The sequence below is a fragment of the Lactuca virosa genome, chromosome 5 (genome assembly GCF_052849685.1).
Source record: "Lactuca virosa cultivar CGN04683 chromosome 5, Lactuca_virosa_CGN04683_v6, whole genome shotgun sequence".
NCBI lineage: Eukaryota > Viridiplantae > Streptophyta > Magnoliopsida > Asterales > Asteraceae > Lactuca > Lactuca virosa.
In genome coordinates, this window is record NC_136430.1 from 389,217,597 (window position 1) to 389,224,973 (window position 7,377).

The window sequence follows — 7,377 nt, forward strand, 5'->3', positions numbered from 1 at the left end:
TTTCACTTTGCATGTTTTGACTTCCAGAATAACTAAGTCGCTCTTCCTGAATGATTAAGTTATTCAAACCATCCACAGTCAGTCATATGTTGGAAGTAGATATGAATCAAGACTGTCATGGGTTGGTTTGTAGAGGTCCAACTTGGTGGACAAAAGTGGTGCTACAACACTCATGAGTGCTCATAAGTTCTGAGTATTGGATTCAACCCGCGCTCATTTGAATCACTTCATGGATTTTATCACGAGTGATCATGAGACGATAATATCTTATATTCTTCAAACCTAGAGATATGAGTTGTTACTATGAGTTAGTTATACATTGATTGCACGAAAACGCATTGGTAACTCGATGTTATAAAACGTGCCTTTGTGTATGATTCAACAAGTAGTAGAACAAGCCATATGAGTCGAAGTTTATCCATTCCTTTTACCTTCGGGATAAAAGCGATATCTGTGGGCCCCTCGATGATTTAAAGATGATACATGTGAGTGCTTGGCTAAGCCAGGACTGATTTGATTTGTTCAATCAGTCAGTCATCATGAATCGGAAATCGGGAAACAACAAATGGACAGAGAGAATGATTGATAATCCATGTCTCAGTCCATATGATATCTAGAATGGAGGAATATATGATCCCTTATCTAATGGACAAGTCATTGATAAAGGTCAGAGTTCATCGACAAGGTCAGAGTTCGACAGAAGCTTTTGAGAGCTACGATTGCTGATCGGTTCCTGAAGTCATACGCAATAATAGTTTTAGACTTATCCAAGTGGGAGACTGTTGGATTAATGTCTAAGTCCATAACTATAATTGGTAAGACTTGACCCGACCCGGCATGGTCCATTTGGGTTGCATGGCATCATGCATTTGGATAGACTATAATGAGAGAAATAACACTTAAGGTTGGTTAATATATTATAAGTTCTAATATATTAATAAGGTTATTTAATTAGTATTGATCAAGAATTAATTTGGAATTAATTAAGTGATCAAAAGGAGACTAATTAAATATATGGGTTGATTGTGTAAATCATTCATTCTTATATATGTGGGCTTGTGATCCAAGATTCCTTATGTTGGACTAAGTCCATGGGGTGACCCATGGATACTCCATGGAGGTTAAAATCCATGGAGCATAAGGAATGGGTAAAGTTATGAGTTACATGGTGTAACCCTAATAGCCACCATATAAAAGAATCCCATGGCTCAAGAAATCGTGCACTAATGTGTGAGTGTGAGGGCTAGATGATTTCAAGGAGTGTTCAAGTTTCTCTCAAGTTATTCCAAGTGTATTTGGTGTTGTGTGAACCATTTGAGGTGTCACACTTGGGGCACTAGGCACTCAAGCTTCATGAAGACATTCTACATCAAAGAGGTATGTATTATATCTTGTTATATTTATTATTTTGTATGCTAGATTAGGATAATACCTTGGATGTTCATAATTGTATGTATAATAGAGAAAACATAGATCCAAGGTATTTAGGGTTGCATGTACACTTAGGAGTGTTAGAATGCTCATAACCCAACACATATAACATTTAGCACATAAAAGCATTTTAGGCAATTTTCCTAAATTAAACTAGTGCTCGTGTCTAAAAGATAACAGACACACATTTCACAATTTCACTTAGCATTCTAAGTTTAAGTCTAGAAATCCTACAAATTCCTAGTTCGCTTAAACTAATGCTCTGATACCAACTGTGACATCCCCAAAATCTCGGCCAGAAAAGACCGGTTTAATTTATGCTTTTAAAACAAGTTCAGAGTAATCCTTTGATTAAAAGAGTTGCGGAATTTGTTCCCAAAACGAAATATGATAAAAATAAGATTTACCAAAACATTTCATAAAGAAATGTATTTTCATTATATAACAAAACTCGGGATGTCATGTTCCGATAAACAGACCAAAAGCATAAACATTACAATACAGACCTTACAACAGCTATATAAAACAACAGGTCTATAATCCAAAAATAACTTGACAAGTCATCCACTTATGCTCTGGCGCCACTACCTGTAATACAAAGAAAACTGAGTGGGTCAGGCTTGGGAGCCTGGTGAGCATATAGGGTTTTCAACCCATAATAAATAATTATATTTAATTCCACCAACCAACAATAACCCAATTACCCATTCCCGTTATTCTCACTTTACGTCCCTAAGACAACTAACATAAGGGACCTAGTCTAAGAATATTTCATCGGGGCGACAACACATGCTTCGGGGGTTCCTCAGCAATATAAGTCAAATAAGGCAACCATGAGGGGGATGGAGTACATCAAATGAACACCCAAGTTCATTACACCTACAGGTGGCGAACCTGTTAGCGTTCCACAAGACTGTCTAGAAAAGTCCGTGGTCGTCATCTAAACTCCGCTAGATGACTAAATCAAAAACAACATCGAGGCCTCTCATCTTTTTATCACAAGACAACTATCTACCCATGTTCTACCCAACATTTTAGTAAATAAAATATACATTTTTATACATAGTTTAAAACATGTATAGTATGTTCATTCAAAACACATTCCAGATAAAAGATGAGACACATAAACATAACACGTATTTCATAGAGAATAAATCATATCTATGAGATTAGAAGATAACATCGATACACTCACATAACACATATACTTAGTACGTTAAATCGATACTTGTATAAAATCGTGCATTTGAAAGAGATTATGTACCCCCTTCAAATCAACACCAATATATAAACACATAACACGTATTTCATAGTAAATACTTCGTATTTATGTATTAGAAGAAAATAACCACACACTCACATGTTAAGACGATGCTTGGACAACACTTCGGCTCTTCAAGTGGAAATTCTTCGATGGATCCGGGATATCTTCACACACCGGACTTCTCGTGGGCAGAGCTTCGGCTCGGAAACTCTTTTCTTCTCGGGATCTTCGGGCTTCGGGACTTGCTTCGGGTCTCGGGATGATACTGGGGCTTCGGGAGTACTTCTTTGCACGTAAATCGAGGTAATATGGGTGAGAGAAGGGTGAATTAGCAACCTTGGCCGGCTGCCCCTTCAAATCTATTTATAGGGCAAATTTCTCATTTTCCACGTCGTGGGCACTTCTTCCACGTCGTGGGCTTGATCGTCATTGCATGCGTCATCGTCCACTTGCTCTATCAGGCTCCAGAAGGCGTCAGAAGCCATGCCACATCGTGGGCACTGTTTCCACGTCGTGGTCTCTGACAGTTTTGGGGTTTCGCGCCCCGAACTTCAAAAATTCATAACTTTCGCATACGAACTCCGTTTTCGACGTTCTTCATATTGACGCGTAGGTGAGATTATGCTCTACAATTCTCGTTTAGACTCTATTGGCTAATTTTGAATTTATTTTTAATATATTATAAATATATTACTTTTATATTATTTTTAGTAGGCCGGGACAGGAAAACTCCATTAGAAATTCATAACTTCTTCATCCGACCTCCGTTTTCGTCTGTCTTTTTACCGTTGGAATACTATCGACGAGATCTTCGATTCTCGTTTAGATTGTTTTGGCTAAAAATCACTCGATCTCATATTTGAGTATTCGGGCTGCATACCGCTAAGTCGAAACTTCGGAAAATCATAACTTCCTCATACGAAGTCAGATTTGTGCGTTATTTTTATGCACGCTCTCGATTTAACGTAATCTACGACTTTAATTTAGCTCACTAAGGCTAGATATCACTCTATCTTAAATTCATATTTTACGTCACTCAGCGTCGTGCCGGTTCTGTCGCGAAACATCGACAGGTCATAACTTCTTTGTTATAACTCGGATTTCGACATTCTTTATATCTCTGGAATCCTTGTTTCAACCACTACATCTTCAAGCAAAGTTATCAAGCTTATCTCACACTTTACTTTTGATGCTTATTTTATTCTTAATCCATTAAATTATAATAATTAAGAAAACAAACACGTAAATCACATAATTCACATAATACTCAAATATTTCATCATTAATACTTCAAAAAGAGTTACAAGGGTTAACCTAGACTATTACATCAACAATAATACCTAGCCTGGAAACGCGGGCGTTACATCAGGGAACCAGTAGTCAGGTACACTCATACAGGTTTTGAGAAGATGGAGTATATTCAAGACTCGTCTTTTATTTTTGCTATACTTTTTGGTGTCGTACTAACTATGCCATGAAGACACATGTATAAACTATATTATTAATGCAATGGATGTTGTTGCTTGTTTTACTATTTATCATTGTTGTGATACTGTACATGACGTCCTCCACCCCCGAATGTTTCCTCCGTCTCGGTTTGGGTGTGTGACAGATTGGTATCAGAGTGTTGGGTCTAGAGTGTTGCGTCATATGGGCTTAGTGTCGATATTTTGTTTACCCGGTTTGGGCCTGGCCACCCGTGGTTTATCATTAGGGTTAGCGTATATATTATGCATGCATGTATAGCTTTCAGGGAGTCGTTCTCATTAATTACTTTTGCATTGTAACCCTAAACACACCTCTACAGTCGAAGTTCTTCATCGAGCTCTTCTGAGGTGTGAGTTATTAATCATTCGACACCATTTGATCCATTCTTGTGTTCTTTGATTACTTCATTCTTGTTTATCTGTTTAGAATCTATCTATCTATAACTCTTTATTCCCATCAATTGGTATCAGAGCAGGAGACTGTGTAATATATACGCATCTCTTCTGTGTGAAGAATCCATTAGGGTTTCCGCTTTTATTGAATATATAGAAGCCGTCTTCTTCTTGTCGACGGTGTATCTGTTGTTCGATAAAACCCTAGTTTCAACTTTACAAGTCTGATTCAAGTAGATTAAAAGAAGAAGTTTATCATCATGTCTCACGACGATTCTCAAGTCAATCCAATCAACATCTCCAACAGTATAGGATCCACTACGAGGGTTCCCATTCGGGAGGCCCAGGCAGAGGCCGTGAGACCGGAGAACCGCAAGAGGGAGCGGGTGATTGGGCAGGCACCTGAGTTCGTTACCGATAGCCGTGGGCTTATGACCTTTCAGGGTCGGGTTTGGGTGCCGTATACGGGCGGGACGCGCATCACTTTGATGGAGGAGGCGCACAGATCGAGGTTCTCGATCCATCCCGGGGACACTAAGATGTATTTGGACCTGAAGAAAGATTATTGGTGGCCCTGTATGAAGAGGGATGTCGCGTGGTTTGTTGAGAGGTGCTTGACCTGTCGTAAGGTTAAGGCTGAGCACCAGCGTCCGCATGGCAAGTTGCAGCCGCTTGATATTCCCCAGTGGAAGTGGGAAAATATTTCCATGGATTTCATCACCAAATTGCCGAGGACCGCGAGGGGTGTCGATGCAATTTGGGTGATCGTCGATCGGCTGACGAAGAGCGCACATTTTCTTGCCATCAGTGAGAGCTCTTCTGCTGAGAGGTTGGCAGAGTCGTATGTGCGGGAGGTGGTATCGCGTCATGGAGTACCGATCTCGATTGTGTCAGATCGAGATGTATGTTTCACTTCCAGGTTCTGGAAGAAGTTCCACGAGGAGTTGGGTACGAGATTGCATTTCAGTACCGCCTACCACCCCCAGACGTACGGACAGAGTGAGCGGACGATTCAAACGCTCGAGGATATTCTCCGAGCATGTGTGTTAGACTTCGGAGGAAGTTGGGACACGTATCTGCCGTTGGCTGAGTTTTCCTACAACAACAGCCACCATTCGAGTATTGGTATGCCTCCCTTCGAGTTGTTGTATGGGAGGAGGTGTCGGACTCCCATTTGCTGGGGAGAGGTAGGGCAGCGTGTGATGGGTAGCACTGAGATTGTGCTTCGGACGACAGAGCAGATACAACAGGTTAGACAGAGGTTACTGACGGCCCAGAGTCGTCAGAAGAGTTACGCGGATAGGCGACGATCCGATCTTGAGTTCCAGGTGGGAGACTTCGTACTCCTAAAGGTATCTCCTTGGAAAGGAGTGATCCGATTCAGGAAGAGGGGCAAGCTGGGGCCCCGGTACATCGGTTCGTTCAGGGTGACTGCGAGGGTGGGCAGGGTAGCATATCGATTGGAGCTACCTACGGAGTTGAGCCAAATTCATGATACCTTCCACGTGTCTCAGTTGAGGAAGTGTATAGCCGATGAGTCGGCAGTGGTGCCACTGGAGGATATTCAGGTGGATGCGAGCCTGAATTATGCGGAGAGGCCAATCGCGATTCGGGATCGGAAGATCAAGGTTCTGAGGAACAAGGAGGTGTCACTGGTGCAAGTCCAGTGGCAACATCGGAAGGGGTCCGAGCTGACCTGGGAGCTGGAGTCGGAGATGCGGGAGCAGCATCCAGAGTTGTTTGCCGAGCAGGACTTCGAGGGCGAAGTCTGATTCTAGTGGGGGAGAATTGTAACATCCGGATACCCAGGTATCTTATTTTAAGTATTTTGTTGAATTTTAGAAAGGGACTCGGCGAGTAGGCGCTCAGACTCGCCGAGTGGAATCGCGCTTCTGCCAGCCTGGATTTAATGAAGGGACTCGGCGAGTCCATGCGTGGACTCGGCGAGTCCATGCGTGGACTCGGCGAGTCCGCGCTGTTAAATGAAGCCCTAATTTTCGGGGCTTGTGCCCTATTTAAAGGCCCTTATGGCCGTCATTTGAGGCCACCTTGTTCCAGAGAAACCCTAGAGAGAGTGAGGAAGGCTTGAGTGCAAGAAGGGGCTTATAATCTTCATTTTGGGGTGATTTTTGCTAGAGAAAGAAGAAAGGATCCATCTAGAACATGAAGGGAGCTTGGATTGGAGCTAATCATCTTGAGATATTGTCTCTGGAGGTATAATCCCTTCTATTTCGTATTGTTATGTTAGATTTCATGATTTTAGGGTTTTTACCTCCCTTTTTTTATAAGATCTAGTGAGTATGAGGTCCCCTTGGTGTTGATGATATCAGATCTGGACCTTGAGAGGTCCATAGAGTCACTACCTTCTAGCTTTTTGCAAGCTAATAAGCAACTGGAGACTAGGTTGCCATTTCTAGTGATATTTCTTCATTTGAGGCTTGATATGGGTTGCATGCACGTAAAGGTTGCACATTTACGTGACTTTTGAATGTTAGAAGGATGGATCTACTGTTTGGTGAAGCAGATCCGACCTCAAGAGATCTTTTGAGAGTTTTCATGGGAGGAACTCGCCGAGTCCATAAGGGACTCGACGAGTCGAGTCGGGTTGCCCCGTGACTCGCGATCTGTAATGACCCGTGGAGTATAGGGTTGACTCAGTGAGTCAAGTGAGGACCAGGGACGAGGAGGACATGCATGTACTCGCCGAGTCACTCTAGTGCACTCGGCGAGTCTGGTCAATGTTGACTGTTGACTTCTGTTGACTTTTAGGGATTAGTCAGTGTTTGGACTTATGAGCCATTA